At 39.9% G+C, this 14,758-nt stretch overlaps 1 long non-coding RNA gene across 1 annotated transcript; it reads left to right on the top strand.

Moving 5' to 3' along the window:
- Positions 1-3,031: 3,031 nt before the first annotated feature.
- Positions 3,032-12,800, top strand: LOC119871643. Its single transcript, XR_005357635.1, has 4 exons — positions 3,032-3,336; positions 3,807-3,914; positions 5,822-5,942; positions 9,769-12,800. It is a non-coding gene; the product is annotated as an uncharacterized LOC119871643 (long non-coding RNA).
- The last annotated feature ends 1,958 nt before the right edge of the window (positions 12,801-14,758 follow it).

Raw genomic sequence — 14,758 nt, 5'->3', positions numbered from 1 at the left:
CCAAGGCAAGATGCTCCCTGAGGTGTGGAGACTGAACAGGGGTCCTGCTTGCCCAGGTCAAGGGCAGTACTGGAGATGTGGATAGGATATTGAAAGAAATATCACTGCAGGGAGAAGTTAAAGTAGCATGTATAGTTAACTTATCCGGGGGGTTGTTTTCTCAGATAATATCCTGTCTCCAGGTGTGCTCCACTGCATCACCCCCTTCTTTCCCCTTCATTCATTCAACAAGCATTTTTTGAAAACCAAATATATGCCAAGCACTCTTTTAGGCACCATTCAAGCCAAAATACCGGTCCTCCTAAGACTCACATTTTAAGGGGGAGACAGACAACAATATATAAGCAAGTATTTGTAACACACACACATTGTAGAGTGAAAAATGGTAAGGAGGAACCAAAGTGTGATGAGAGTGAAAGATAGGAAGTGTCAAGGTTGGAGCAACGTGTTATGATTTCTGATAGTGCATTGGTTATCTATTGCTGAATAACTATCCCAAACATTAGTGGCTTAAAACAATAAACAGATATTGCCCCACAGTTTCTGTGGCTAATCTCTGTCCTCCAGCTCAGAATCTCAAGGCTATAATCAAGGTATTGGTAAGGCTGCAAACATCTCAGGACTCAAATAGGGAGGATCCACTTCCAAGATCGCACCTCTGGTTGTTAGCAAAGATTTGGTTTCTTGCAGAAAGATTTGGTTTCTTATTTGGTTTCCATAAGGCCTTAGCCCCTTCCTGGCTCATGGCCAGAGGCTTTCCCCCAATCCTTGCCACATCAACCTCTCCACTGGCAGCTTATGATATGGCAGCTGGTTTCCATCAGAGTTAGCAAAGTGAGAGAGCAGGGGAGGGCAAGCAAGAAAGCCACAGACCATTTGTGACCCAGTCTCAGAAATGACATCCCATCCCTCTTGTTGAATTCTGTTTCTTAGAAGTGAGTCATTAGGTCTGGTCCACATTTAAGAGGAGGGGATTATACAAGGGCATGCAAACCGGAGAATGGGTATCCTTGGGGACCATTGAGAAGCTGCCTAATACAGGCAGAGTAGCTGATGGAGGCCTCACTGACAAAGTGAAAATTTTTTTAAAGATTTTATTTCTTTTTTCATGAGAGACACACACAGAGAGAGAGAGAGAGAGGCAGAGACACAGGCAGAGGGAGAAGCAGGCTCTATGCAGGGAGCCCGATGTGTGACTCGATCCTGGGACTCTGGGATCACACCCTGAGCCGAAGACAGACGCTCAACCGCTGAGGCACCCAGGCATCCTGACAAAGTGAAATTTAAATAAAGACGTGACAAGTAAGAGAGGGAGCCATATCTAGAGGAAGAGCATTCCAGGCAGAGAGAGCAGAACATGCTGGTGACTTTCATAAGGTTTCTCCCTGTGAAAGTCATCAACTAGATGGTCTCCAAGGCTCTTCCCGACTTTAATGCATTTGGAATCAAAATGTGTTCCTCAATAAGATCTCTTTATCCAGTGAACATATACCATCTTCCATATGTTGGGCTTTGTGCCAGGCCAAGAATACCAGCAACCCTGCACTCGACAAATGAAAGGAAAGTCAATCAGGCCTACACATAGACCCCAGAGCTTCATTTTTAAGAGGGTGGTCTGTTGGGCCACCTGGGTGGCTCAGTGGTTAAGCATCTGCCTTCTGCTCAGGTCATGATCCTGGGGTCCTGGGATCAGGGTCCCTCATAGGGATCCTGCTTCTCCCTCTGCCTTTCTCTCTCTCTGGGTCTTTCATTGATCAATAAGTAAAATATTTAAAAAAAAAAAAAGATTTTAAAAAAGGGGGAGTAATCTGTGATTTTGATGATCTCACAGTACTTTTCTTTGAACTCAAAAATATCTAGAAACAAAGATGCTCTCTATTTATCAGAGGTTGTGAACCTGGAGTCTGTGCATTGAACTCAGGGCTCAGGAACTTAGATGAGAAAAATGTACACTCTTGATGTTGACACCATTTTAGCAGCCTTGGTTTGTGTGACCAGTGAGATGTGGAAGTGATAATATGCCACTTCTGAGGTGAGCTTATAAAGGACTACAGCTTCTGCCCCAGGCTCTTACTCTTTTTCTCCATCACTCATGCTGAGGGAAGCCAGCTGCTCCTGTCTTAAGGACTCATGACAGGAACTAACTTAAGAGCCAGCCAGGAACCAAGACCTGCCAATGGCTTAGTGAGTGAGCTTAGAAGTGGGTTCTCCAGGCTTTAGAGATTGAGCCCCAGCCCATCGCTTGACTGCAGCTCATAGCTCTGAGTAGAGGCACCCAGAACTGGTTCCTGGATCCCCAACCCTCAGAAACTGAGTACGATGGTGTTTGTTACTTTGACTGCATTATGCAGCAATAGATAACTAATACCGTGGATAGGAAACACAGTAGTATCAGTAGTACCCGAGTTTTTGTCATGAATAGAAATCACAGTTACTTTTATAACATATTATTGTTATGACAGAGAGAGTCAATATGCCATCACTATTCTGAAAGTACAGAACTTGGTTTTCATATATATTTATAAAGAGAGAATATATAGAGGCATATGTATTACTTTATCAAATTAAAAATATTTTGATGATTGAATTTCAGTATAACAGATGTCCTTTATATTTCTATATATGGATCTTATTTTTTTGCACTTAAAAACATTTTTCTGAGAAGGGGTCCATAGACTTCAGCAGGTGGTCAAAGAGCACAAAAGAGGCGAAGGATCCTGGATTTGGCTTCTCCCTGCTGATGTGCAAGGAACTGAGAACACTTCCTACAGGCACAGGTAAGTTCTGCACAGCCAAGACAGCAGGATCTTCCTGGCGCTGGGCCAGCTGTCTACGTAAGGACATGGGATGGGCATGGAGGGCAGGCCAGGCTGGCCTGTGGGAGCCTTATTCTCAGGGGTGAGGGTGGGGGTGGGTGTGTGGTGGAACAGCTTGTGCAACAAGCTTGGACTCCAGGAGCACTGGGAGCTCCTCCTGCCCACGATTTGCATCAAACGCTGCCAATCTTTTCCTCCAATCTCAGAGCTACTCTTTTCATTGGCTGCCAATCCTGAAGCATGCAGAGCACAGCAGAATGCAGTCACTGTGCTGACAGCCATGTGAATGTCAGCACAAAGCACCCAGGCGCTGAGAGGCAGGAGGTCAGCTCGTCAGAGGCAGCCCAGAGGGGCGAGCTGACTGGAACTCCAGATGGAAGACCATTGCCTCTCCCCTTGATGTCAGGAGTTGTGTCTGGAGGGCACCAGCCCCTGGGGGGCAGCTTCCCGGCCCTTGTGGAGGGGTAGGGAGCACCAGAAACTCCATTTCCATCATGAGAGTTTGTCCCTGCTCTTAGAGGTATGGGGTAGTGGAGTGAAGGAAGCTGGAGAATGCTGGCCACGCTCTGCTCTCAGTCCTGTTTTATTTTATTTTATTTTATTTTATTTTATTTTATTTTATTTTATTTTATTTTATTTTATTTTATTTTATTTATTTTAGATTTATTTATTTGTTTTAGAGAGACAGCATGTGGGAGTGCAAGAGCACGGGGAGGGGCAGAGGGAGAGAATCTCAAGCAGACTCGGTGCTGAGAGTGGAGCACTTCAGGGCTCGATCCCAGGACCCTGAGATCATAACCTGAGCCAAGACCTAGAGTCAGGTTCTCAACCAACTGAGCCACTCAGGTGCCCCTCAGTTGCATTTTAGAAATGGGGACATACATCAGGAGGTTAAATGTCTTCTCGGGGCCATGAGATTCATTTGCCAAGAGGGAGGTCAAGATTTTGGTGTCCTATCAGATTATCTTTTGTTAACTCCTATATTTCTAGGGTGTGGCGAGAGGGCAGACATGAAAAATGTGTTGGAGAAATGAATAACCGCAACCCAATCTGGGTGTTCTTTCTGTTCTGTCAAGACTTTACCCACTTTCACTCAAGGTAATGAAAAAACAAACAAACAAACAGTGGGCCTGGGTGAACCTCTTCATTTCAATTTTCTCTTTGTCACAACAAATGGTAAATTATTTCCCTTTTTTTCTTTGCTTCACTCCAAAATCTAAAATGCACCCACATTTTGTCAAGCTCTTAGGTCAAAAGAGTGTATTTTATTGTGAATTTGCTAATCCTAGGGTCATTTTTTACTTTAGCTTTAAAACAAAGCTGTACTCCAGGTGGATCCAACACTACCTGGGGTTGGGGGGGGTGGGGTGGGCAGTGAGCAGGAGGGAAGAGGAAGTGAAAGTGCTAGGAACTCTCTGGTATGAGGGATGGGTGGGGTGGGGGGGGGAGTGAGGGACACCCATGTTCAGAGGCCAGGGTTGAGCTTAGTGGTGTTTAAGGTCACCTGGCTGTGGGTCTCCCTTATATCCCCATTGCCTATAGCAATGCAGTGCATGCAGTGGGTGCTCAGGAGAGGCTTGTTGGTTTGCTGACTGACTGACAGATGAGTGAAAGCACCCAGAAGCTGACGCCTGGTGGCTTCCACAGCCTTCTCTATATTCTTCTTGCCAATGAGAAGCATTGCCAAGAGCTAAGGTACTAATGGAATCAATCCAGAACCAGATCTCAAACAGGCCTTTCTGGGCTCCAGTAATAAAGATATGAAGAGTCTGGGTAAAGTTGTATATTGCACTTATGTGCCTATATGTACTTTGCTGACTCTCTTGTCATTTAACAGCAGCTGGTGAGTATCTACCAAGGGCAGACAGCCAGACCCAATGCTGCGGCATCCTGATCCTACAGCTGAAGGAATTTATCTTCTCCATCTCCATAGTGGCAGCAGGAACTAGGTCTTAGTCTTAAAAAGTCACACTGTGGCTTTTAAAAACCATCCTTGGCTTAAGGTTTTATATATATTTATATGAATCTTACATAACATATATTTATATATAATGTATAGATAACATGTGTGTATATGTATGTATATATATATACATATGGTATACTTTTTTTAAATCTAGAAATATTCCCATAAAAATCAAATTTTAAAAATCAAATAAAAAAAAAGTATATTCTATTTCAGCTTGCTTCCTTTTTCTCCAAATTTTGACGTATGCTTACTTGATAAGCTCATGAATTGGATAATGTAGGTGTTTTGAATTTCTATAAGATCCTTAGAAAAGTATACCAAATAAGGGAATCTTTTTCTTTCTGTGACATATTTGAGAGGGAAGGAGTAAAGGAGGCATAGTCCCCTAAACAGTTAAAGGTAATGTAGTTTTAGCAATTCTGATTGATATTTATTGATATCCTACTATATGCAAGGCATGGAACAGCACCTCAGGGACTCAGAAAGAAGCACATTACATCCCCAGAGATGAGAATCTGTGCCTTGGGATACCCAGAATCTATTATACACACAATAGATAAAGTGTATAGCACACAAAAGATAGTGCATATATATAGAAAGTGTGAGATGCAATAAAAGACTTCAAGCAAAATATTTTGGAATGACAGAGAACAGTTTTGGTGGAAGGAGTGAATGAGAAATGAGATGGGGAGATAGTGAGTATAGAGATACAGAGTTAAGGTGAAGACAAGAATGAGAGGAAGGGCAGGAGCAAGGACAGGATTATTTTTCTCCGAGTGGGGAATATGAAGCCCAAATCTGCCACTCGACCATTTGATCTCTTCCTCTCAGTGGGCTCCAGAGACACAGGAAGGTGTTGAATGGAGTGCACAAAGTTGGGGAGGGAGTGAGGAGAGGGTTAACATTGTCAAAGACCAGCTTTATTCTGAGACCGAGAAAGGAAGGTTGAGGGGTCCTATGATCTAATTCCTTTCTACCTTAGAGTCTCTATCTTTACTTTGCCTAAGTGGTTTTCCATGTTCATGTCTCCTTAAAGATAATGATGGATGTCAAGATGAAATAAGGCAAGAGGATGCGTCTGAGGACTGTCTTTTTATCTTTCAACAGGCACCTGAGTGCACCCACAAATCAAACTCAGAAGAATGGTAATTTGGAAGGTATTATCATTGTCCTTGATCTTTTAACCCCATTCTTTAAAATGACTCTCTGACCTTCTGCAGTTAGCACTTTTTCTTGGCAACTTTTCTTCAATATTACCCTTCCTGTTTTCTTTCTAGCCATTACGTTATCTATTTCACCATTGGATATTATTTCCTCCGTATCCACTCATTAGCTTATTTTAGCTACTTATTTTCTCCCAACTATTTTTTTTTTTTCACAAACTTCCCACATATGTCCCCTTTGGCAGTTTTCCAGCCATTTTCCTTCTTAACTCCTATTTTGTGCAGAGTTCATAAAAATGTGTGTGATTATGTATATAAAGCCCATTCCCAAGGGCATGCTTCCCAGGAAGCATCTCACAGGCTCCGTTCATCAAATCCCACACTGTAACCTGGCCCCAAGTACTGTTTAAGTACTGCCCTTCTGATAGCAGATTCTATTTAAGGCTTTCAGAGCTGAGTCCTGAGAATATAACCTAGAACCCTCTTGCCCCATCCTGCTTGCTTGTCAAGTGAGATAAGCTGTGTGAAAGGCTTTGAAAGTTTTAAAGCCTGTGCTGTGGTATTTGTCGTTGCTGTTATTATGGTTTGTTTGCTCATGCCTTCATTAAATGAGAATTTATTGAGCAACTACTATGTGTCAGGCAGTAGAGATAAAACGTGAACAAGATAGCATTGTCCAGGATACAAATAGTGAGAACAAAAAAGCAGAAAGAAAATGACATAGTTTCTTGCTTTATAGATCTTACAGTCTAGAGCAGAATATGAATGTCAATCAAATAGTTGTGTGACTAGGTATAAAATTAGCACTGGACTCAATGTGATGATGGAAAGGTTTCTCATACCATACAGTAGGGAATGGGCACCTGATCCAGCCGTGGGAGGAGTCAGCCACTGTCCTGTGTGTGGCAACTAGGGTGTTAGTAGGAGCTGACTGTGCCAGTGCAGATGCCAGCCCGGATAATGGAGTAGCAACCTTGGCACAATGGGCCGCAAGGTGAGAAGCCATAAGGTTAGTGGTTCCAGGAACTTTGCTTCTTGTGAAGCAAGAACATGACTAGGTGTGAAAGTAGAGAGGCTGAGATCAAGGAGGGATATCATCTGTGTGGAAGCTGGAAAGAAAATGGCTGGGCCAGGTCAGTCAAGGCCAAGTTTCATGCGGCTTTCAGCTTAATTCAGAGACCTATAGAAAGACAGCAAAGCATTTAAACAGAAAAGAGTTTCCAAAACCTCACTCTCTGGATACAAGGAGCCCATACGGGCCTCATCCTAAGTGCTTTCTAGAACAAGAGAACTTTTTTTTTTTTTTTTTTTTTTTTTTTTTTTTTTTTTTTTTTAGAACAAGAGAACTTGATTGCCTCTCTGCTGGGGCAAAATACTAAAAGACCTACAAACTGTTACTGGGGGTACTGGGGGTCGCAATACAAACCTGATTGCTTCTCTTTCTGGACTCCTAAGCTCTAAAAGATTATCCTTGCATTCTTTCTGGACAATAAAATGTGATTACCTTCAAGGAACTCTTGCCAACAAATGCAATAAATCTATTTAGAATACAATCTTTGTGGCGAGAAATGAAGAAAAAAATACCTTGAGTCACTTCTAAGTGTTGTCCAAAGATCCTCTGAGCCTTACTTTCTGTAGTTCACAACAAAAGCATAAGTTTAATGTCCACCAAGGCATGCTACTACATTTGCTACATTGTCAAAGAATCTTACAACTGGAGAAGGCCTCCAATCATCCTCCCAAATCCTGTCTCCCCGCTGTACCTGGACAGATGATTAGTCTAAATTCCCAGTCCCCTTGTAGTTATGGGAGTCCCTAAAACTAAAGTTCTCTCCAATGAATGTCACTGGAATTTGCTCCACTTTCAGGCCAGGTCCATAAAACCCTCCCACTGTAGGCTGATGGGGCAGTTGATGCTCAAGATGGCTTTGGAATCCACATGTTGAGGATGACAGCACAGCTATTAGCTTGAGTTTCTGAGTGATTGTAGAGGACAATGGCTCTCCCTATCAGAACACTCACCATGACTATTACATGAGAAAGAAATAAGCATCTTTTCTTTAAGTTGGTAAACTTCTGAAATGTGACAAGTAATGGACCATTTTGATAATCTGAGGAGGCCCATCCACTAAACTATAGGCTTCTTAAAGGCAAGGATTACACTACTACTTCCTTGAGTCTGCAGTCTCTAGCATAGTGTGTGGCATATAGAAAGCTTTCAGTAGATGTATCTCAATGAGTGGTAATGTTTAGGAAAATTACCTGATAGGCTTGTGAATTTGCTCATGTAATAATTCAGATATGCAGAGAGATGTACTTCTGGACCTGGTCTTTCTCATGATGCATTCCTAGCTTGGTGGTTGGAGTAGGTGGAAGGGATAACCAAATGTCCAATCCAGTTAAACCTTTTCTACTGCCATATTTAAATAGCCTCACTGAGTAATGTTTAGTCTTGTCAGATAATTGCTCATTTTTATAATCACTTGACATTCTCCAAGATGGTGTCTAGGGTGTAGGAGGAAAAACACTTGAGTAAAAGGGTCTCAGAGCTAACTGATCTCCTTCCCCCTCCTAGGTGGCCTTGGCCCTGGAAAAGCTAATCTGAAGTGTGTGGCTGCTGAATTTTTTTCTCAGTGGCCGCTTGTTTATTCAGATCCCCTCAGTTTTTGCAGGGTGACCTTCTCTGGATCTCTGTCATGCCCTTCTAGAACCCGACTGGGATTGCCCCCAGCCTTTCTATGAGATCTCCCTACCTTGGCTGTGGTGGCCCCAAGAAAGACCGCCTGGCTCTCTTTTTGGTGTTTATGCCATACAAAAATCAGGGGAGAAGCAAGAACACAATCTAGATCTTTATCTGAATGCTGTCCTCTTCACTCAACTGCACTGTCCCCTTTTGGCATGGGGTCCACTGCATAGAGGTATCTTACAGATCCATAACAGGAAGTGAAATAAAAGAAATTCAGGACCCATATGTCTGACAGTTTTTGTGTCCTACTTTGTCTTCCTTCTTCCTATAGTCACCTGGAGCCAAAAAAGGATAAACTTTTCCTCCTTCCTACAGATCCTCCTTCTACCCAGCCAAGACACATGGGCCGAAAAGTTGTCTGATCCTTGATTGTGCTCTAGGTGTGGTTCTTGCTACATTAAATGGGAGATAAAAGATTTGAGAAAGCCTTTTTCTGTCACATGTATCTGACTCTCAAGTCTTAGGAAACTCTTACTTTTAATGTCAAATGCTAACGAATCTGAAAATGTTGATGAAATTCAAGGAAGTAAGTCTTGTAAAAGATGATTGCAAATCTTGTTCCTGCTTCCCCATTTCTTTTAGAACAGGTGCTCCACACTAATCAAAGGGATTTCTGAGTCCTAGATAACTTTGGCCAGAAAGTCATACACTAGCCAAAGCAAAAAAAAAAAAAAAAAAAAAAAAAAGGGAAACTTCTATTAAAATTATATCTTGCCCCAAGTCTGTTTAGGGCTTAGGATACCTTGAGATATTAACATATAAAGTCAGATGTGTAGATGCTGAGAGGGCCATGATCTCATCTATCCACAAGGTCTTTATCAGCTGTGATGGTGGCATAGGTATTGTTGCTTAACTTTAAAAACTTAAAATATCAGGATGCAATTCTCTTTACAAAGAAATCCCATTGGCTTTGAGTTATTCCCAAGTCTGGACAGTGGATACCCTGGAAATGAATGCAGAGCATAGACAAGAAGCAGCTAGTTAGTTCCAGTCATTCCCCAAATCATCTAGAAGTTCATTAAACTAAAGACAACGTCAATAATCCTGTGACTTTTAAACTTTTTCTCCTTTCAGGAAGAAGATTAAGTTAAACCTAACTTTTCAGGTCAGATGATCTAAAGCAGACATCATAAAGAAAGATAAGAAGACTAAAGCCTTGTAAGATATTAGTGTCTATTATTCATTCTGACATGACAACAAAGGAACTGTGTGTTTTTAAAAAATTAAAGTATATAATGTTGTGGAATCTTCACAGTAACCCAATGAAGTAGTCACAATATTATTTTCCTTTGTAGATGAAGAAACTGAAGGTTGGAGAAGTTAAGTGGCTTAGTCAAGGTCCACAGGGAGGAAACTAGTCATATGGAGTAAGGAGTTGAGCTGAAGCTCTGGGGTCTATTTTCATTTCATATACACACTGTCAGTCCTCATGCCTAAATGTTATTCCTTCTGATTTCCAACATCTGCGGTGGATTTTTTTTCTTTTTAAGACCATTGTGGCATGTTAATTGATCAGAGCCCAAACAAGTGGATGGTGATGCTCGGCAGACTTCATGACGTAGGACTTGGCTTATTAGTAATTTAAATCATGCTATAAAATAATCCCACTCCTACTCTATTGCTTTAAGCCATCTGCTTTGTGATGATCAGAGCTTCAGCCTAATGAAAAAAATATTGAGTTAGAGGTCTTTTTGTTTTGTTTTGTTTTTGATGATAATACCGGGGGCATTGCTGGGAGGCATTTGCCACAAATTCAAACTGGGTCACCTGCCTCATTTGTGTGTGGAGCAGAAACCTGCCAAAGCTTGTCTTTCCAAGATCTTTGTCTCTGAAAGAACATGGGAAAGGAACATGAAGAGATTTTCTTCCCAATGAGCTCCATAGGTCTGCCCAAGCCAGGAACAATATAGGAACAGGAAAATATAGCCAAAAACTCATGTATACATTAGTTAATCTGGGTTTGGTTTCCTTTTCTACATAAGTTTGTAACAGTTTTAACAAATGTAAATTGTCCAAAACCACAGACAAATTTTAAAAAAGAAGGAGGAGAAAGAGGAAGGAAGAGGAAGAGGTGTAGTTCTGTTTTTAAACACTCTGAAAACCTATTGTAGAATGAAAGACTCTTCAAACGCTGGGCCAGGGTAGACATCATCTGACCCACCACCTTTTCATTTTTACTCTCACAGAACGTTATCCAGACAAAACATCCATTAGTTCCTCCTGGTATGTGTAATCCAAGCAATAATTCATGGCTTTATTAGTTTAAAACATAGCTACTAGCTTATATCTTCATTCTGTGAAACTTAACTGAATTCTAGAGTTGATCAAATAAAGCCACCTAAATTCAACTAGCCATCCATGAAAGTGCATTCATGAACTTGAACATTATCAGACTAGAGCTATTTCTTCCAGGCTCTTGCATCAGGTCTGAGAGTCTCCCTCTCAATGTAATTTCTTAGCATTACTCCATGGGCACTTCTCAATTAGCATTGCTTCTTAGGAACCTTTAGCAAAAGTTTAAACATTTCAGTGGTGCCTATTTATCATTTTAACTGTTAGCAGAGATTAGCTTCAACAATCACAATTCCCATTTGTTATAGAAGCCTGGAGGCGAATGCTCAGAGCAGGCTGAGAATAGGACAATAAGTGTAAAGGTGTTTTAAAAGCATAAATGAGGTTAGTCACAATACAAGTGTGAAACGGAACATGTCAGTTGGTTTCACATATCTCTCTGACTTCTATTTTGTCATCCTAGATTATGTGTTTACTTTGAGAACAATTGAGTAGCTATGAAGGTAGAGAACAACTTTCTAAAGAGATGGGACTCAAAACTAATTGCTTTTGAAGAGAGAAGGTGGTCAGGACTACGAGTCATTAGTGATCAGTCACCATATAGGTCTGGGGATCCTGGGAGTGAGCAGGGGGGATGCCTGAGGGGCAGGAAGGTGTATGGCAGAGGGTAGGAGAGCTGTTTCACTGTTCTTTCTAGGGTTAACCTATTTCCTGTCTCCGGTCTCTGTTTCCATTACTAGATTTTTTCTGTTCAGAACCAAAATGCAAAATGTCCACAGTCCCTATGCTTGATATATCTGACTTACGAAACTGTTATTGTATTGACCAAAAAAACCCCTCTGCTTTTCTTCTGGAAATTATTTCCAAAAACAGTCCAGGCCCTGCCTCTTACTGAGTGAAGAAGAAACATTCCTCTCTAGCAACTCAGCACCTTTTTCCTTGAAGAGCCTTGAGGAATAACAATTCAGATGAGCACAACAGATATCCTCCACTGCCATCAGTGCCAGGACTTTTTGGCCAGAGTGGCGCTTCCCCAGGCATGTCTTTTTCATCACCGTCACGAATTTTAGTGGGGGTTGGCAGGCAACAGAAAGTTGAGAATTTAAATAAATCTAGAGAATATTTAGTCACAAGTCAGAATTTATAGGGCATATTGGTATTATTCCTGCTTTCAAAGCAGAATATAGGATCACAGATTAATGACATGATTTTTCTAACTCCTGGCCAGGAGAGAACCTCAATGATTAAGCCCCACATTAGTAATCAGGTGTAGAGAAATGAGATATTATCTCTTAGAGTGGAATCTTTGAGATGAACAATTTACATGATCATTTGGGAGGAAAAAATTTATATGTGTTTATAATGTTTAGGCCAAATACTATGGATTAAATTTTTTTAGATGCTATTATAATACTCTAATCATTACATTTGATAGTAGGGGTGTAGAATCATTCACAATTCAGGGCTTTTAAGCATCAGTTATTTACAGTTTTCAGTTAGCTTGGGAAGGTATAACAAAAGAGCATAAACTGAGTGCTTATACAATAGAAATTTATTTTCTCACAGTTAAGGAGACTAAAATTCTGAGATTAAGAGAGCAATATGGTCCAGTTTTGGCGAGATCTTTCCTCCTGTCTTATAGATAATCACCTTCTCACTGTGTCCTCACATGGTGAAGAGGGAGAGAGCAAATTCTTTGGTGTGTCCCGCATCAGACTAGAGAACTGCCCTTATGACCTCTCATCCTGATTACATCCTAAATAGGCCATCTTGGGGCACCTGGGTGGCTCAGTTGGTTAAGCCTCCACTTTCAGCTTGGGTCATGATTCCAGTGTCCTGGAATCAGGGATCGAGCCCTACATTGGGTTCCCTGCTCAGCAAGGAGCCTGCTTCTCCTCAGCCATGCCTCCTACTTGTGCTCTCTCTCTCTGTCTCAAATAAATAGATAAAATATTTTTTTAAAAATAAGAAAGGTAGAAAGAAAGAAAGAAGAAAGAAAGAAAGAAAGAAAGAAAGAAAGAAAGAAAGAAAGAAAGAAAGAAAGAAAGAAAAAAAGAAAGGCTATCTTGAAATGCCATCACATTGAGGAATAAGGCTTCAACATAATGAATTTTAGGGGAACACAAACATTCAGTTCATAGCATAGGGCAACATGAGACTCAAAAATGTGGTCACATGGAATAATAAGAAAAAAATTTTAGATACTTATAAACTTTATAACCAAAAATTTATAACATGTGTGCCTCCCTATTTTGTGACTCTAAAATCTACACTTCCAGAAATTTACCTAGAGACATATTCAGACTTCACACACCTAAAAATGGAAGAACAGAATTACATATAAGAAGCACCATCTGCTTCATCAAGTAACTTAATATTTTGAAACTGAATCATCTCCAAATTATGATTAAAATTCAGTGCAGAAAATGGAATGACTAAACAGTTTAATATTTAAATAAAATTTGGACAATTATTCTACATCATCCTCATCTGTAAAATGAAGAGAATGCATATCCTACCTATAGCAGAGAATTGGTATAAGTCTTAAGGGAGTTGTTATAATTGAAAAGGCTTGCCTGAATAAGTAGATTTTATTATGGTCTGATATTGCAAATATTTATTTAGCTGTATGTGTGACACCCTGCCATATTCAAGAAATGCAAGTTTAAGTAAGACATGAGTCTTTACGTCAGGAAATCACCATATGATGGCAATGACAAATACCTGAATTACTCTGAACAACTAATTAGAGTACAATGTAACAAATGTTATAATAAGGCTGTGTATAGGATACCAAGGAAAAACTACACACTGAGAATTTAATATAGGGCTTGGGAACTAGTCATTTAGCATGACAATCTGACTAATCATTTGCTCACGACTTTCACTTGGCTCCTAAATTTCTTGCCAAGATTCTTCTTGTGTAGCCTAGATTAGTTGCATGCATTTTGAAGCTCTACCATATGATGCAATTAATATTTAGGATTGTTACCTCATCTTGATAAACTGACTCCTTTATCATTGGTCTTCTTTCTCCCTGGCGATGTTCTTTTCTGCTTTGATATAGTCATTCTTTATAGCTGTCTGTGGATTTGTGTACGTGGTATATACTTTTTAATCTTTTCACCTCTAACCATTTCATATTTTTATATTTAAAGTGTTTTTTTTGTGGGCAGCATATAGTTGGATCTTGCTTTATAATTCAATGTAGCAATCTTTATCTTTTAAGTGGAATGTTTAGATCATTTATAATTAATGTAATTATTGATATGATTGAGTTAAAATCTATCATCATGCTATGCGTTTTTGTGTTCTCATCTATTTTTTTGTTCATTTTTCCTCATTTTATGCCTTTTGTGGATTGAATATTTTTAATAATTTAATTTTATCTTATTTGTTGGCTTATTAAGTATAAGTCTTTGCTATGGTTACTTTAGGGCTTTTATTATACATTTTTATTATACATTATAACTTCATACAGTTTTCCTTCAAGAGACATTATACTCATTCAGTGTAATAAGAATATAATAAAATTATACTTCTGTTTCTCCTCTTCTAGCCTTTGTGCTATGATTGTCATGTATTTTATTTCTATATATGTTATAAACCCAACAATGCATCATTATTATTTAAAGCAAAGATAACAATTGTTATCTTTTACATTGTTAATAATACATGGTTATTTTTGCTTTAAAAAGTGAATTATTTTTAAAAATTAAATAATAAGAAAATAGTTTTTACATTTACCTGTGTAATGATAATTTCTGGTGCT

This window comes from Canis lupus, chromosome 4 (genome assembly GCF_011100685.1).
Source record: "Canis lupus familiaris isolate Mischka breed German Shepherd chromosome 4, alternate assembly UU_Cfam_GSD_1.0, whole genome shotgun sequence".
Classification (NCBI taxonomy): domain Eukaryota; kingdom Metazoa; phylum Chordata; class Mammalia; order Carnivora; family Canidae; genus Canis; species Canis lupus.
The sequence above is the reverse complement of the archived record's forward strand: the minus strand, read 5'-3'. Positions and strand labels throughout refer to the sequence as shown.